The sequence below is a fragment of the Macaca nemestrina genome, unplaced genomic scaffold (assembly GCF_043159975.1).
Source record: "Macaca nemestrina isolate mMacNem1 unplaced genomic scaffold, mMacNem.hap1 Scaffold_606, whole genome shotgun sequence".
NCBI classification, from domain to species: domain Eukaryota; kingdom Metazoa; phylum Chordata; class Mammalia; order Primates; family Cercopithecidae; genus Macaca; species Macaca nemestrina.
The window spans coordinates 12,604-30,576 of record NW_027257773.1 but is presented as its reverse complement, the minus strand read 5'-3'; the positions used below and the strand labels follow the sequence as shown (position 1 = coordinate 30,576).

General features: G+C 55.0%; 3 pseudogenes; all 3 read right to left on the bottom strand.

Annotated features, from left to right (window-relative positions):
- Positions 1-1,499: 1,499 nt before the first annotated feature.
- LOC139361556 (protein FAM90A5-like) lies at positions 1,500-4,495 on the bottom strand (annotated as a pseudogene).
- A 3,592-nt stretch (positions 4,496-8,087) lies between these two features.
- LOC139361555 (protein FAM90A5-like) lies at positions 8,088-11,089 on the bottom strand (annotated as a pseudogene).
- A 3,583-nt stretch (positions 11,090-14,672) lies between these two features.
- On the bottom strand, positions 14,673-17,668 carry LOC139361557 (protein FAM90A5-like; annotated as a pseudogene).
- Positions 17,669-17,973: the final 305 nt, after the last annotated feature.

The window sequence follows — 17,973 nt, the reverse complement described above, 5'->3', positions numbered from 1 at the left end:
TGAGTTGCACCTGCTGAAACTCGATTCCCCCTGGATTGGCGCTTCATTAATTATTCATGATCAGGTGGGAACGCCTGCTTACATCCCCCTGTGGCTGTTCTCTGAGCTTTCCGGTCACATCCTTTCCTGCCACGCTCTTTGGTTCATTTTGGTCATGCTCCTTCTGCTGTCAGAGGAGCAGAGAGTTGATCTTGTTGATTCTGGATACTGATAGTTTCTAGGTGATCTGGACAACCAAGGTAACGACCCTCAACGGCGGCGGAAAGGGAGCAGCCATTGGCATTGCTCAGAAAATCCCACTCAGTTCCCAGGCCTCCTAGATGTGGAATCCTGGTCAGAGTTGTTCCCAGGTCAGAGAACGGAGATAGCCTGTGCATGGTGGGATATCTTTACCTAGAGCTTTCAGTGAGTCTCGACCTCAGCTACTCTTAGGATCGGGGGAGAAGCATGGAAAGGCCCGGTGCTCAGGCATCCGGAAAGAAGACGGGACGAATATTCTACCTCTGAAGTACATCCCAAATCTGGGAGTTTACTTCAGCTTTACTGGGTTCTACTTGGCGAATGAAAGTGTGCCTCGTTCATACGCACATCCGGAAACCACTTCATGGGGGCCGTCACAGTTTGAACCCCACACGTGGCATCGCGTTGAGCCAAATGGGGACTCGTGGTGCAAGCAACGCTCCCCACGTGTTAGCGTGCGTGAGATTCACTTGGTGGAATTTGACTAGGTGCGTGTTGGTAGAGTGGGGCTGAGGTTCTCTTGCCCCTGTGGATGTTTAAGAAGTCACAGGTCCTGCGAAGACCTGCGGTCCCCTCAGTCAACTCTGTTTCGGAGACATAAGGACTTGGATTACTGACAAGTCAAGACATTTTCAAGCCCTTGGAAAATCAGTTACACACAAACACGGAATGAAAGTCGAAAGAGAGTACGTCATCTTTTTGAGAATTTTATTCACTTCAAAACAAATTAAACACACCTATTTCCAACGGCATTCCAGAGCCCAGTTCTCCAGGCTGAGGAAACACCCCAAGAACGCTATGCGCAGAACGCTTCACAGCGTCCAAAACACTGCTGTCAGGGCGGGGCACAGCTGAAGGCCTGCATCTCTCAGGTTCCCTAACTGTTCCCTGATTCAGCCATCTAGAGAGCAAACACACAGTCATTCCCCAGTTTCCTACTGACATCACAGCGGAAGTCTGACTCCCGCGCGTCGCCGTCACCCAGTTTCTGAGGCAACGAATCACTGGCACAGAAGCTTCTGGTGGCGGGTTTCCGGAGAGCCCTGCGAAACTACAATGTCCCTCACCAGAATTCGATGAGGCAGAGTCTCTGCATGTGGTCCCTGCCTGGCCTGGGCTCCAACATCCACAGAAGCACCACAGCCGGGGAGCTTGGGAGTCACCACACACAGTCTGCTCTCTGCTCCGTGCTCCTCAGTCCCACAGACCCCTCCGAGTCACGGGAGCTGGGTGCAATGGAGCCCCGGCCACCTGTAGTCTCACTCCAGGTCAGAATCGCTGTCCTCTGAGGAGGAGGAAACCTGAAGGTCCTCATAGAGGACACTCAGCGGGACAGGAACACAGGAGCCTCAGACTTCTCTGAGACGTGAGGGCTGTGAGAGAGGAAGTCTCCCGGCTCCTCAGGAGAGGGAAACGAGGGAGCTGTCAGGAGGCTGGAGCTCCACCATCCGTTTTCCAGTCTCCGGAAGAGCATTCTGAGAGGCTGGGCCCCATCGTGGCTGGCCGCTGGGTGATGGGACATGGTGCAGGCCTGGGCAGTAGGCAGGTAAGGTCTGCTGCGCGGAGGCTGCCGGTCGCTGCTGGGGCACCTGGGCGGGTGTCCCCCTGCTCATCTGGGGCGACGGACTTGGTCTGAGTTCGGTTGCAGCTGGCGGAGGTTGGAGAGTCTCCGGGGCCCCCAGCTCACCTCCCTGGATGGCATTTTCGGGCATCTGGAAGGGGACCCGTTCTCGGTTTCTTGGGGAAGTTCAGGCAAGCCTGAGTCGGAGCCTGGGCAGGTCTCTTGGCTCCTGGCTGAAACTGAGATTGGAGCCGAGGCCCAAGCTGTGTGTGTCGGCTGGTGGGCAGGGCTGTGAGGTCACCGCAGGACGTTTGTCTTGTGCCTGGGGGCTGATGACCCGGATCAGGCCGTGGGGCTTGGAGGCAGCCTGGGGAACTTCTCGGCGGCCACCCTGAGGCCTGCTGTGTGTCGGCTTCACCACGACGAGAGGCTCCGGGCCCTGCTGCCTGACTCCGGCTGAGGGATGTCGGCCACAGACCCTGTCTGTCGTTCCTTCGGTCGGAGACTTGACGAGGAGCTCGGACTGGCTTTTCTGAGGGGAGACAGCGAAGCCAAGACGGATACCGTGTCAGACATTTTGGTAGCTGAGCCATCAGTGAGGGCAGGGTCCACGCGTGCCCTCTTATTGGCTGTGTGCACCGGCATTGGCCTGCTTGCAACCTGAAAGAAGGAGACCACACACGTTAGAGGTTCCTCGGCATGGAGCCAACATGGAAATCAACCACATCCAATGACGAGGTGCACACAGCAGGAAATTCTTAATACGGTATGGACAGGCGGTCCTTGGAAGTAGGGACAGATCCTCAACGTGAGTGCTGATCGGGACAAGACCCATGAAAAATGCACTCTCGAGCTATGGTCTAAGAATACCATTTTTCTGAAGACTGTGTCTTGGGCATTCACTGGATCAAAGCGCCTCCACTCAGCCTTCCGTGAAGTGGGACGGACTAATGCCCTTCTGAAGGCAGGTTGGTGGCTCAAGGGTTCCCAGGACGTCTTTTCTGAAAACATGCATGTTCCTGGGGTGAGCCTCCTCCATGTTTGGGGCCCCTGAGGGACTAATTTCCTCAGGCCACTAGGAAGATGTTGTTGGCAGGCTTGCCATCATTGCACGGAGAGAAAGCAACAGCAAATACGGCACCTTCAGATGCCTTCACCTGGAATCAAATGGACCTGGAAGGATCGTGGAGTCCCTGACCCCAAGAAGGCAGGGAGGAGGGGTTCCCCGATCCCCTCACGCACACGGGAACCTGAAAGGAAATCAACCAGGGTGACCTAGAGGAGAAAAAGACCAGGGGCCCAGGGTGACACTCACCCTCAGATAATCACAAGATTCCATGGATGCTTTTCGATTTGGCGGCTGCTTCTCCGGAGGTGTCCCGGAAAAGATCTGGAGGAGAGCCTTCCTCTGCGGGTCTTGTTGCCTGCAGAAGAGAAAAAGTTCAGGCCCTGCCCCCCGGTTCTCCCCAGGAGACAGGGAGAACCCTGGCTGGGGCCCAGTCCCGTTCTGTGTTTTGTGATACATAAATGGAACTTTTGTGCCCTTTCCGCCTCTGCACCTTCCCTCATGTGCCAACCTTCCCATCCTGCCGGTGGCCCTCTAGGCTTCCCAAGTAAGGACTGTCATTTGGATTCCGTTGCTTTTCCCCCTGTCATGGGGAACCTGCACGAAGCGGCCCCGCCTCTCCCCCGTCCCTGAATCTCCCAGAGCCAAAGGAGCTCCTGGGTGGGGAACCCAGGAGGACACGGAGCTCTGGTCTGTTTCTCTGCAGCGTTCCTTCCCTGTCCCGGAGACGGAAAGGCACACGGTGTGCAGGTGCAGAGACACCGTGTCCTTAGGTGGCAGTACCCTAAGGATGGTGAAAACCCCTCCCACTGCTCACCTCGGTCTCTCTTCCTTCTCTCCCTTTTCCTTGTTCAAGGGCCCAGGGTTCCCTCGAACCTGGGGCTTCCATGGTTTCAGGTTTTCCTTCCCTTCCTTTCTCCCAAAGGTCTGGGGAACCAGGGCTCCGTTCCAGCACTTCATGGGGCACCTGGTACTTCTGGCCGTGTGCCCAAAGGCCCCGCAGTTTTTGCACTTGATCTGTGGGTGGAAAGGAAGGGATGTCAGTGAATGAGCTGAAGCCACAGGCAGTGATCCAAAGTCAACATTGAGACGGACTGTGAATTCAGAACTGAGTGAGGATTCCAAAGAGGGGGACACCGGCATGGGGGCCCTGAAGTGGAGGGAGGGTTCGGTTACGATGTTCCCTCCCAAAGCCCATGTGACGGAGGAACTCTCAAAGGAAGGACTCAGGGTTCTAGCGGGGACGATCGTGAACCCGATGTCCACAGCACAGCCCAACCTGGCTACACAGGATTCTGAGTGGAAAGGGAGGTTGCTCCCAAGAGTCTCTCCAGGGACCTGTCGGGCCGGGGAGGAGGTCCCAAGCCAGGCCCACCTTGGATGGGAAAAGCAACCCGGGTGGTGCTGGCAGAACTCTTTGGAATCCAACCCAGTCTCTGAGGACCGTGTGACACTCGCCCGCTCCTCCCCCCTCGATACCCAAAAGATTCCAGGGCTAGACGTACCCTGGGATCCTCTTCATCGGGTGGGGGAGCCCTTGGCCCAACTGGGGCCCTCTGCTGCTTCTGGAGGGTCTGGGCTCTCACGAGTCTGTTTGCCCCACTTTTGGGGTCACGACGTGCCATCATCTTCGTCTCCTGGGCGTTTTATGGCCGCCTTTTTCCGGGGTTGATGGTTGGGTCACCTGAATCACACACAAACACACGAAAAGCGATGGTTAGGCACACTGGATATTCACACACCCACAAGAAACCCCCAGCTAATTCCATGACGGTGTGGTCATGAGGAGACCTCACCACCCGTCGGTCAAATCTGTGGATCACAATGTGGTGTGTGCATCCTCACATATTGTGTGTTCCTCTGCCGTGACCACCTGGTCCAAGAGTAAACCTGGCCTGCCACACGGCCCACGGCCTAGGTATGTGGAGTTGGAGTTGAGATTTCAATCCCACCCAAACAACTGATTCTGGAGACTGGACTTAGGTCTCTCACCATTCACTCCAGTAGAAGACACAATGATTCTCTCTCCCCTGAGGGACAAAAGAATCGAAGCTACAGGGCATGGCCGATGTCACCCCTTGGCAGGTCTGCTTGAAGTCAGGGATAAGGGATGCTTCCTATCATAACTCAAATCGCTACTCTTGCCGTTTCACTAGGCAACTTCCAAACACAAATTCATCGAGAGAAGTTATCTCCCTCTCTACCACACTAGCAGGTGATGGTCTTTCCTGCTCTGTCTTTTTGGCTTTAGCTCCAGCCCCTCTTTATTTATTTTTCTGGTATTTTACACACGCCATACGAATTCATCTAAACAAACGCTGAACAAGTGGCATATGAATCTCTTGCATGGCTAAAGGGCAAACCACCCCTTTTCCAAAGTTCTTTTTCCATTTACCCACCAATTCAGCGTGCTGGAGTACATTTCTTTTTGCATTTCCATCTGGCTCTTATCCCGGGCACGGAGATGGAAATGTTTTCTCGCTTTCTGTTCCAAGAATTACGGATAAGGAGAACACATCCTACCCCATCAGCGAGCCCCAGTGTGATCTGTTTCTTTCACTCTCCTTTGTCTCTTTTCCCCCAACTCCTCAGGGATTAGGCGAAACAAACAGTCGTTCAGGGAAACTTACCTGAAATTACAGGTCTACTTTCTTTCCTCGGCTGGCGCTCAGATGAACAGGTGCGCTGGCGCTCAGATGGGCAGGTGCTGGAGCAGCCCTGCTGGAAGCGGTGCAGCCTTCAGGAAGCCGGAGGAAGGGGCAGAGAGGGACCTTTGCTTTCCAGGCTGCCTTTTATACTGCCTCTGGACCCCCTGACGCGAAACGGACCCTAACCTAATCAACTGAATCCCATTACATGACCTGGAAAGCTCTGTTTGCCCAGCCCCCTCTAAGACGATGTTCACTATGGACAGACATTCTGAAACCTACCTGTACAGCCGCAAGCTTTGAAGAATAGATGTTTCCCGTCAGGTATGTACTACTGGTGCACGTACCCCTGTCTTGTTTTACATCTTTTTTTTTTTTTTTTTTTTTTTTTTAAACAAGGTGCTAAAATAGACACAGTGTAATTGGACCATATTCACTCTATTTCATCGTAGGCCTCAGTGTCATCAAGGAGGTACACCTTGACATGCAATCTCGGTCGTTATCCATCTTCAGAGCTTCTCCTTCTTCCCCACGGTAAGTGTGTCAGCAGAAAACCCTGACCACACCCTCACGTGTTTTCTCCTCCAGGAGGCCCTTGGAAACCACCGTGAATTGGACTGCACTGGGAAACCCAGATGAAGAACGTCAACACCGCTTTGTCCTTCGGTGCCTGGCTCCTTTTTCAGCTCGTCCTGCGGCTCCAGGCGTTATGCCTGAAGAGTCTCCAGGACACCGGTGGGGCTCTATGTCCTTGGGTCCCGTTGCCATTTCTCTGGATTTGCGAAGATCCAGCGGACTTTCTGTGGAACTCTCTTGTCGGGGAACTTGGGTGCCGCGTCCCCTCATTCTGCTCTTCGTCATCTGCACCTGCACAAGTTAGGGTCCACGTTCCCTGGGCGGGAAGAGACAGGCAGGAGTCAGAATGCTGAACCAGCACACTGGGGGCATTTTCTCACGTGGTCCAAGTGACCCCATGGTCTTCTAGAGCTTTGGAACCAGTCGCGTCCCACTTGACACTACACCCGACTCTCAGTTGCTGAATCTTGTTGGCCCTCCGGCGATCTCCCGTTGATGAGTTGCACCTGCTGAAACTCGATTCCCCCTGGATTGGCGCTTCATTAATTATTCATGATCAGGTGGGAACGCCTGCTTACATCCCCCTGTGGCTGTTCTCTGAGCTTTCCGGTCACATCCTTTCCTGCCACGCTCTTTGGTTCATTTTGGTCATGCTCCTTCTGCTGTCAGAGGAGCAGAGAGTTGATCTTGTTGATTCTGGATACTGATAGTTTCTAGGTGATCTGGACAACCAAGGTAACGACCCTCAACGGCGGCGGAAAGGGAGCAGCCATTTGGCATTGCTCAGAAAATCCCACTCAGTTCCCAGGCCTCCTAGATGTGGAATCCTGGTCAGAGTTGTTCCCAGGTCAGAGAACGGAGATAGCCTGTGCATGGTGGGATATCTTTACCTAGAGCTTTCAGTGAGTCTCGACCTCAGCTACTCTTAGGATCGGGGGAGAAGCATGGAAAGGCCCGGTGCTCAGGCATCCGGAAAGAAGACGGGACGAATATTCTACCTCTGAAGTACATCCCAAATCTGGGAGTTTACTTCAGCTTTACTGGGTTCTACTTGGCGAATGAAAGTGTGCCTCGTTCATACGCACATCCGGAAACCACTTCATGGGGGCCGTCACAGTTTGAACCCCACACGTGGCATCGCGTTGAGCCAAATGGGGACTCGTGGTGCAAGCAACGCTCCCCACGTGTTAGCGTGCGTGAGATTCACTTGGTGGAATTTGACTAGGTGCGTGTTGGTAGAGTGGGGCTGAGGTTCTCTTGCCCCTGTGGATGTTTAAGAAGTCACAGGTCCTGCGAAGACCTGCGGTCCCCTCAGTCAACTCTGTTTCGGAGACATAAGGACTTGGATTACTGACAAGTCAAGACATTTTCAAGCCCTTGGAAAATCAGTTACACACAAACACGGAATGAAAGTCGAAAGAGAGTACGTCATCTTTTTGAGAATTTTATTCACTTCAAAACAAATTAAACACACCTATTTCCAACGGCATTCCAGAGCCCAGTTCTCCAGGCTGAGGAAACACCCCAAGAACGCTATGCGCAGAACGCTTCACAGCGTCCAAAACACTGCTGTCAGGGCGGGGGCACAGCTGAAGGCCTGCATCTCTCAGGGTTCCCTAACTGTTCCCTGATTCAGCCATCTAGAGAGCAAACACACAGTCATTCCCCAGTTTCCTACTGACATCACAGCGGAAGTCTGACTCCCGCGCGTCGCCGTCACCCAGTTTCTGAGGCAACGAATCACTGGCACAGAAGCTTCTGGTGGCGGGTTTCCGGAGAGCCCTGCGAACTACAAGTCCCTCACCAGAATTCGATGAGGCAGAGTCTCTGCATGTGGTCCCTGCCTGGCCTGGGCTCCAACATCCACAGAAGCACCACAGCCGGGGAGCTTGGGAGTCACCACACACAGTCTGCTCTCTGCTCCGTGCTCCTCAGTCCCACAGACCCCTCCGAGTCACGGGAGCTGCGTGCAATGGAGCCCCGGCCACCTGTAGTCTCACTCCAGGTCAGAATCGCTGTCCTCTGAGGAGGAGGAAACCTGAAGGTCCTCATAGAGGACACTCAGCGGGACAGGAACACAGGGAGCCTCAGACTTCTCTGAGACGTGAGGGCTGTGAGAGAGGAAGTCTCCCGGCTCCTCAGGAGAGGGAAACGAGGGAGCTGTCAGGAGGCTGGAGCTCCACCATCCGTTTTCCAGTCTCCGGAAGAGCATTCTGAGAGGCTGGGCCCCATCGTGGCTGGCCGCTGGGTGATGGGACATGGTGCAGGCCTGGGCAGTAGGCAGGTAAGGTCTGCTGCGCGGAGGCTGCCGGTCGCTGCTGGGCACCTGGGCGGGTTGTCCCCCCTGCTCATCTGGGGCGACGGACTTGGTCTGAGTTCGGTTGCAGCTGGCGGAGGTTGGAGAGTCTCCGGGGCCCCCAGCTCACCTCCCTGGATGGCATTTTCGGGCATCTGGAAGGGACCCGTTCTCGGTTTCTTGGGGAAGTTCAGGCAAGCCTGAGTCGGAGCCTGGGCAGGTCTCTTGGCTCCCTGGCCTGAAACTGAGATTGGAGCCGAGGCCCAAGCTGTGTGTGTCGGCTGGTGGGCAGGGCTGTGAGGTCACCGCAGGACGTTTGTCTTGTGCCTGGGGGCTGATGACCCGGATCAGGCCGTGGGGCTTGGAGGCAGCCTGGGGAACTTCTCGGCGGCCACCCTGAGGCCTGCTGTGTGTCGGCTTCACCACGACGAGAGGCTCCGGGCCCTGCTGCCTGACTCCCGGCTGAGGGATGTCGGCCACAGACCCTGTCTGTCGTTCCTTCGGTCGGAGACTTGACGAGGAGCTCGGACTGGCTTTTCTGAGGGGAGACAGCGAAGCCAAGACGGATACCGTGTCAGACATTTTGGTAGCTGAGCCATCAGTGAGGGCAGGGTCCACGCGTGGCCTCTTATTGGCTGTGTGCACCGGCATTGGCCTGCTTGCAACCTGAAAGAAAGGAGACCACACACGTTAGAGGTTCCTCGGCATGGAGCCAACATGGAAATCAACCACATCCAATGACGAGGTGCACACAGCAGGAAATTCTTAATACGGTATGGACAGGCGGGTCCTTGGAAGTAGGGACAGATCCTCAACGTGAGTGCTGATCGGGACAAGACCCATGAAAAATGCACTCTCGAGCTATGGTCTAAGAATACCATTTTCTGAAGACTGTGTCTTGGGCATTCACTGGATCAAAGCGCCTCCACTCAGCCTTCCGTGAAGTGGGACGGACTAATGCCCTTCTGAAGGCAGGTTGGTGGCTCAAGGGTCCCCAGGACGTCTTTTCTGAAAACATGCATGTTCCTGGGGTGAGCCTCCTCCATGTTTGGGGCCCCTGAGGGACTAATTTCCTCAGGCCACTAGGAAGATGTTGTTGGCAGGCTTGCCATCATTGCACGGAGAGAAAGCAACAGCAAATACGGCACCTTCAGATGCCTTCACCTGGAATCAAATGGACCTGGAAGGATCGTGGAGTCCCTGACCCCAAGAAGGCAGGGAGGAGGGGTTCCCCGATCCCCTCACGCACACGGGAACCTGAAAGGAAATCAACCAGGGTGACCTAGAGGAGAAAAAGACCAGGGGCCCAGGGTGACACTCACCCTCAGATAATCACAAGATTCCATGGATGCTTTTCGATTTGGCGGCTGCTTCTCCGGAGGTGTCCCGGAAAAGATCTGGAGGAGAGCCTTCCTCTGCGGGTCTTGTTGCCTGCAGAAGAGAAAAAGTTCAGGCCCTGCCCCCCGGTTCTCCCCAGGAGACAGGGAGAACCCTGGCTGGGGCCCAGTCCCGTTCTGTGTTTTGTGATACATAAATGGAACTTTTGTGCCCTTTCCGCCTCTGCACCTTCCCTCATGTGCCAACCTTCCCATCCTGCCGGTGGCCCTCTAGGCTTCCCAAGTAAGGACTGTCATTTGGATTCCGTTGCTTTTCCCCCTGTCATGGGGAACCTGCACGAAGCGGCCCCGCCTCTCCCCCGTCCCTGAATCTCCCAGAGCCAAAGGAGCTCCTGGGTGGGGAACCCAGGAGGACACGGAGCTCTGGTCTGTTTCTCTGCAGCGTTCCTTCCCTGTCCCGGAGACGGAAAGGCACACGGTGTGCAGGTGCAGAGACACCGTGTCCTTAGGTGGCAGTACCCTAAGGATGGTGAAAACCCCTCCCACTGCTCACCTCGGTCTCTCTTCCTTCTCTCCCTTTTCCTTGTTCAAGGGCCCAGGGTTCCCTCGAACCTGGGGCTTCCATGGTTTCAGGTTTTCCTTCCCTTCCTTTCTCCCAAAGGTCTGGGGAACCAGGGCTCCGTTCCAGCACTTCATGGGGCACCTGGTACTTCTGGCCGTGTGCCCAAAGGCCCCGCAGTTTTTGCACTTGATCTGTGGGTGGAAAGGAAGGGATGTCAGTGAATGAGCTGAAGCCACAGGCAGTGATCCAAAGTCAACATTGAGACGGACTGTGAATTCAGAACTGAGTGAGGATTCCAAAGAGGGGACACCGGCATGGGGGCCCTGAAGTGGAGGGAGGGTTCGGTTACGATGTTCCCTCCCAAAGCCCATGTGACGGAGGAACTCTCAAAGGAAGGACTCAGGGTTCTAGCGGGGACGATCGTGAACCCGATGTCCACAGCACAGCCCAACCTGGCTACACAGGATTCTGAGTGGAAAGGGAGGTTGCTCCCAAGAGTCTCTCCAGGGACCTGTCGGGCCGGGGAGGAGGTCCCAAGCCAGGCCCACCTTGGATGGGAAAAGCAACCCGGGTGGTGCTGGCAGAACTCTTTGGAATCCAACCCAGTCTCTGAGGACCGTGTGACACTCGCCCGCTCCTCCCCCCTCGATACCCAAAAGATTCCAGGGCTAGACGTACCCTGGGATCCTCTTCATCGGGGTGGGGGAGCCCTTGGCCCAACTGGGGCCCTCTGCTGCTTCTGGAGGGTCTGGGCTCTCACGAGTCTGTTTGCCCCCACTTTTGGGGTCACGACGTGCCATCATCTTCGTCTCCTGGGCGTTTTATGGCCGCCTTTTTCCGGGGTTGATGGTTGGGTCACCTGAATCACACACAAACACACGAAAAGCGATGGTTAGGCACACTGGATATTCACACACCCACAAGAAACCCCCAGCTAATTCCATGACGGTGTGGTCATGAGGAGACCTCACCACCCGTCGGTCAAATCTGTGGATCACAATGTGGTGTGTGCATCCTCACATATTGTGTGTTCCTCTGCCGTGACCACCTGGTCCAAGAGTAAACCTGGCCTGCCACACGGCCCACGGCCTAGGTATGTGGAGTTGGAGTTGAGATTTCAATCCCACCCAAACAACTGATTCTGGAGACTGGACTTAGGTCTCTCACCATTCACTCCAGTAGAAGACACAATGATTCTCTCTCCCCTGAGGGACAAAAGAATCGAAGCTACAGGGCATGGCCGATGTCACCCCTTGGCAGGTCTGCTTGAAGTCAGGGATAAGGGATGCTTCCTATCATAACTCAAATCGCTACTCTTGCCGTTTCACTAGGCAACTTCCAAACACAAATTCATCGAGAGAAGTTATCTCCCTCTCTACCACACTAGCAGGTGATGGTCTTTCCTGCTCTGTCTTTTTGGCTTTAGCTCCAGCCCCTCTTTATTTATTTTCTGGTATTTTACACACGCCATACGAATTCATCTAAACAAACGCTGAACAAGTGGCATATGAATCTCTTGCATGGCTAAAGGGCAAACCACCCCTTTTCCAAAGTTCTTTTTCCATTTACCCACCAATTCAGCGTGCTGGAGTACATTTCTTTTTGCATTTCCATCTGGCTCTTATCCCGGGCACGGAGATGGAAATGTTTTCTCGCTTTCTGTTCAAGAATTACGGATAAGGAGAACACATCCTACCCCATCAGCGAGCCCCAGTGTGATCTGTTTCTTTCACTCTCCTTTGTCTCTTTTCCCCCAACTCCTCAGGATTAGGCGAAACAAACAGTCGTTCAGGGAAACTTACCTGAAATTACAGGTCTACTTTCTTTCCTCGGCTGGCGCTCAGATGAACAGGTGCGCTGGCGCTCAGATGGGCAGGTGCTGGAGCAGCCTGCTGGAAGCGGTGCAGCCTTCAGGAAGCCGGAGGAAGGGGCAGAGAGGGACCTTTGCTTTCCAGGCTGCCTTTTATACTGCCTCTGGACCCCTGACACGAAACGGACCCTAACCTAATCAACTGAATCCCATTACATGACCTGGAAAGCTCTGTTTGCCCAGCCCCCTCTAAGACGATGTTCACTATGACAGACATTCTGAAACCTACCTGTACAGCCGCAAGCTTTGAAGAATAGATGTTTCCCGTCAGGTATGTACTACTGGTGCACGTACCCCTGTCTTGTTTTACATCTTTTTTTTTTTTTTTTTTTTTTTAAACAAGGTGCTAAAATAGACACAGTGTAATTGGACCATATTCACTCTATTTCATCGTAGGCCTCAGTGTCATCAAGGAGGTACACCTTGACATGCAATCTCGGTCGTTATCCATCTTCAGAGCTTCTCCTTCTTCCCCACGGTAAGTGTGTCAGCAGAAAACCCTGACCACACCCTCACGTGTTTTCTCCTCCAGGAGGCCCTTGGAAACCACCGTGAATTGGACTGCACTGGGAAACCCAGATGAAGAACGTCAACACCGCTTTGTCCTTCGGTGCCTGGCTCCTTTTTCAGCTCGTCCTGCGGCTCCAGGCGTTATGCCTGAAGAGTCTCCAGGACACCGGTGGGGCTCTATGTCCTTGGGTCCCGTTGCCATTTCTCTGGATTTGCGAAGATCCAGCGGACTTTCTGTGGAACTCTCTTGTCGGGGAACTTGGGTGCCGCGTCCCCTCATTCTGCTCTTCGTCATCTGCACCTGCACAAGTTAGGGTCCACGTTCCCTGGGCGGGAAGAGACAGGCAGGAGTCAGAATGCTGAACCAGCACACTGGGGGCATTTTCTCACGTGGTCCAAGTGACCCCATGGTCTTCTAGAGCTTTGGAACCAGTCGCGTCCCACTTGACACTACACCCGACTCTCAGTTGCTGAATCTTGTTGGCCTCCGGCGATCTCCCGTTTGGATGAGTTGCACCTGCTGAAACTCGATTCCCCCTGGATTGGCGCTTCATTAATTATTCATGATCAGGTGGGAACGCCTGCTTACATCCCCTGTGGCTGTTCTCTGAGCTTTCCGGTCACATCCTTTCCTGCCACGCTCTTTGGTTCATTTTGGTCATGCTCCTTCTGCTGTCAGAGGAGCAGAGAGTTGATCTTGTTGATTCTGGATACTGATAGTTTCTAGGTGATCTGGACAACCAAGGTAACGACCCTCAACGGCGGCGGAAAGGGAGCAGCCATTTGGCATTGCTCAGAAAATCCCACTCAGTTCCCAGGCCTCCTAGATGTGGAATCCTGGTCAGAGTTGTTCCCAGGTCAGAGAACGGAGATAGCCTGTGCATGGTGGGATATCTTTACCTAGAGCTTTCAGTGAGTCTCGACCTCAGCTACTCTTAGGATCGGGGAGAAGCATGGAAAGGCCCGGTGCTCAGGCATCCGGAAAGAAGACGGGACGAATATTCTACCTCTGAAAGTACATCCCAAATCTGGGAGTTTACTTCAGCTTTACTGGGTTCTACTTGGCGAATGAAAGTGTGCCTCGTTCATACGCACATCCGGAAACCACTTCATGGGGGCCGTCACAGTTTGAACCCCACACGTGGCATCGCGTTGAGCCAATGGGGACTCGTGGTGCAAGCAACGCTCCCCACGTGTTAGCGTGCGTGAGATTCACTTGGTGGAATTTGACTAGGTGCGTGTTGGTAGAGTGGGGCTGAGGTTCTCTTGCCCCTGTGGATGTTTAAGAAGTCACAGGTCCTGCGAAGACCTGCGGTCCCCTCAGTCAACTCTGTTTCGGAGACATAAGGACTTGGATTACTGACAAGTCAAGACATTTTCAAGCCCTTGGAAAATCAGTTACACACAAACACGGAATGAAAGTCGAAAGAGAGTACGTCATCTTTTTGAGAATTTTATTCACTTCAAAACAAATTAAACACACCTATTTCCAACGGCATTCCAGAGCCCAGTTCTCCAGGCTGAGGAAACACCCCAAGAACGCTATGCGCAGAACGCTTCACAGCGTCCAAAACACTGCTGTCAGGGCGGGGCACAGCTGAAGGCCTGCATCTCTCAGGGTTCCCTAACTGTTCCCTGATTCAGCCATCTAGAGAGCAAACACACAGTCATTCCCCAGTTTCCTACTGACATCACAGCGGAAGTCTGACTCCCGCGCGTCGCCGTCACCCAGTTTCTGAGGCAACGAATCACTGGCACAGAAGCTTCTGGTGGCGGGTTTCCGGAGAGCCCTGCGAACTACAATGTCCCTCACCAGAATTCGATGAGGCAGAGTCTCTGCATGTGGTCCCTGCCTGGCCTGGGCTCCAACATCCACAGAAGCACCACAGCCGGGGAGCTTGGGAGTCACCACACACAGTCTGCTCTCTGCTCCGTGCTCCTCAGTCCCACAGACCCCCTCCGAGTCACGGGAGCTGCGTGCAATGGAGCCCCGGCCACCTGTAGTCTCACTCCAGGTCAGAATCGCTGTCCTCTGAGGAGGAGGAAACCTGAAGGTCCTCATAGAGGACACTCAGCGGGACAGGAACACAGGGAGCCTCAGACTTCTCTGAGACGTGAGGGCTGTGAGAGAGGAAGTCTCCCGGCTCCTCAGGAGAGGGAAACGAGGGAGCTGTCAGGAGGCTGGAGCTCCACCATCCGTTTTCCAGTCTCCGGAAGAGCATTCTGAGAGGCTGGGCCCCATCGTGGCTGGCCGCTGGGTGATGGGACATGGTGCAGGCCTGGGCAGTAGGCAGGTAAGGTCTGCTGCGCGGAGGCTGCCGGTCGCTGCTGGGCACCTGGGCGGGTGTCCCCCTGCTCATCTGGGGCGACGGACTTGGTCTGAGTTCGGTTGCAGCTGGCGGAGGTTGGAGAGTCTCCGGGGCCCCCAGCTCACCTCCCTGGATGGCATTTTCGGGCATCTGGAAGGGACCCGTTCTCGGTTTCTTGGGGAAGTTCAGGCAAGCCTGAGTCGGAGCCTGGGCAGGTCTCTTGGCTCCTGGCCTGAAACTGAGATTGGAGCCGAGGCCCAAGCTGTGTGTGTCGGCTGGTGGGCAGGGCTGTGAGGTCACCGCAGGACGTTTGTCTTGTGCCTGGGGGCTGATGACCCGGATCAGGCCGTGGGGCTTGGAGGCAGCCTGGGGAACTTCTCGGCGGCCACCCTGAGGCCTGCTGTGTGTCGGCTTCACCACGACGAGAGGCTCCGGGCCCTGCTGCCTGACTCCCGGCTGAGGGATGTCGGCCACAGCCCCTGTCTCTCGTTCCTTCGGTCGGAGACTTGACGAGGAGCTCGGACTGGCTTTTCTGAGGGGAGACAGCGAAGCCAAGACGGGATACCGTGTCAGACATTTTGGTAGCTGAGCCATCAGTGAGGGCAGGGTCCACGCGTGGCCTCTTATTGGCTGTGTGCACCGGCATTGGCCTGCTTGCAACCTGAAAGAAAGGAGACCACACACGTTAGAGGTTCCTCGGCATGGAGCCAACATGGAAATCAACCACATCCAATGACGAGGTGCACACAGCAGGAAATTCTTAATACGGTATGGACAGGCGGTCCTTGGAAGTAGGGACAGATCCTCAACGTGAGTGCTGATCGGGACAAGACCCATGAAAAATGCACTCTCGAGCTATGGTCTAAGAATACCATTTTTCTGAAGACTGTGTCTTGGGCATTCACTGGATCAAAGCGCCTCCACTCAGCCTTCCGTGAAGTGGGACGGACTAATGCCCTTCTGAAGGCAGGTTGGTGGCTCAAGGGTCCCCAGGACGTCTTTTCTGAAAACATGCATGTTCCTGGGGTGAGCCTCCTCCATGTTTGGGGCCCCTGAGGGACTAATTTCCTCAGGCCACTAGGAAGATGTTGTTGGCAGGCTTGCCATCATTGCACGGAGAGAAAGCAACAGCAAATTACGGCACCTTCAGATGCCTTCACCTGGAATCAAATGGACCTGGAAGGATCGTGGAGTCCCTGACCCCAAGAAGGCAGGGAGGAGGGGTTCCCCGATCCCCTCACGCACACGGGAACCTGAAAGGAAATCAACCAGGGTGACCTAGAGGAGAAAAAGACCAGGGGCCCAGGGTGACACTCACCCTCAGATAATCACAAGATTCCATGGATGCTTTTCGATTTGGCGGCTGCTTCTCCGGAGGTGTCCCGGAAAAGATCTGGAGGAGAGCCTTCCTCTGCGGGTCTTGTTGCCTGCAGAAGAGAAAAAGTTCAGGCCCTGCCCCCCGGTTCTCCCCAGGAGACAGGGAGAACCCTGGCAGCCCAGTCCCGTTCTGTGTTTTGTGATACATAAATGGAACTTTTGTGCCCTTTCCGCCTCTGCACCTTCCCTCATGTGCCAACCTTCCCATCCTGCCGGTGGCCCTCTAGGCTTCCCAAGTAAGGACTGTCATTTGGATTCCGTTGCTTTTCCCCCTGTCATGGGGAACCTGCACGAAGCGGCCCCGCCTCTCCCCCGTCCCTGAATCTCCCAGAGCCAAAGGAGCTCCTGGGTGGGGAACCCAGGAGGACACGGAGCTCTGGTCTGTTTCTCTGCAGCGTTCCTTCCCTGTCCCGGAGACGGAAAGGCACACGGTGTGCAGGTGCAGAGACACCGTGTCCTTAGGTGGCAGTACCCTAAGGATGGTGAAAACCCCTCCCACTGCTCACCTCGGTCTCTCTTCCTTCTCTCCCTTTTCCTTGTTCAAGGGCCCAGGGTTCCCTCGAACCTGGGGCTTCCATGGTTTCAGGTTTTCCTTCCCTTCCTTTCTCCCAAAGGTCTGGGGAACCAGGGCTCCGTTCCAGCACTTCATGGGGCACCTGGTACTTCTGGCCGTGTGCCCAAAGGCCCCGCAGTTTTTGCACTTGATCTGTGGGTGGAAAGGAAGGGATGTCAGTGAATGAGCTGAAGCCACAGGCAGTGATCCAAAGTCAACATTGAGACGGACTGTGAATTCAGAACTGAGTGAGGATTCCAAAGAGGGGACACCGGCATGGGGGCCCTGAAGTGGAGGGAGGGTTCGGTTACGATGTTCCCTCCCAAAGCCCATGTGACGGAGGAACTCTCAAAGGAAGGACTCAGGGTTCTAGCGGGGACGATCGTGAACCCGATGTCCACAGCACAGCCCAACCTGGCTACACAGGATTCTGAGTGGAAAGGGAGGTTGCTCCCAAGAGTCTCTCCAGGGACCTGTCGGGCCGGGGAGGAGGTCCCAAGCCAGGCCCACCTTGGATGGGAAAAGCAACCCGGGTGGTGCTGGCAGAACTCTTTGGAATCCAACCCAGTCTCTGAGGACCGTGTGACACTCGCCCGCTCCTCCCCCCTCGATACCCAAAAGATTCCAGGGCTAGACGTACCCTGGGATCCTCTTCATCGGGTGGGGGAGCCCTTGGCCCAACTGGGGCCCTCTGCTGCTTCTGGAGGGTCTGGGCTCTCACGAGTCTGTTTGCCCCACTTTTGGGGTCACGACGTGCCATCATCTTCGTCTCCTGGGCGTTTTATGGCCGCCTTTTTCCGGGGTTGATGGTTGGGTCACCTGAATCACACACAAACACACGAAAAGCGATGGTTAGGCACACTGGATATTCACACACCCACAAGAAACCCCCAGCTAATTCCATGACGGTGTGGTCATGAGGAGACCTCACCACCCGTCGGTCAAATCTGTGGATCACAATGTGGTGTGTGCATCCTCACATATTGTGTGTTCCTCTGCCGTGACCACCTGGTCCAAGAGTAAACCTGGCCTGCCACACGGCCCACGGCCTAGGTATGTGGAGTTGGA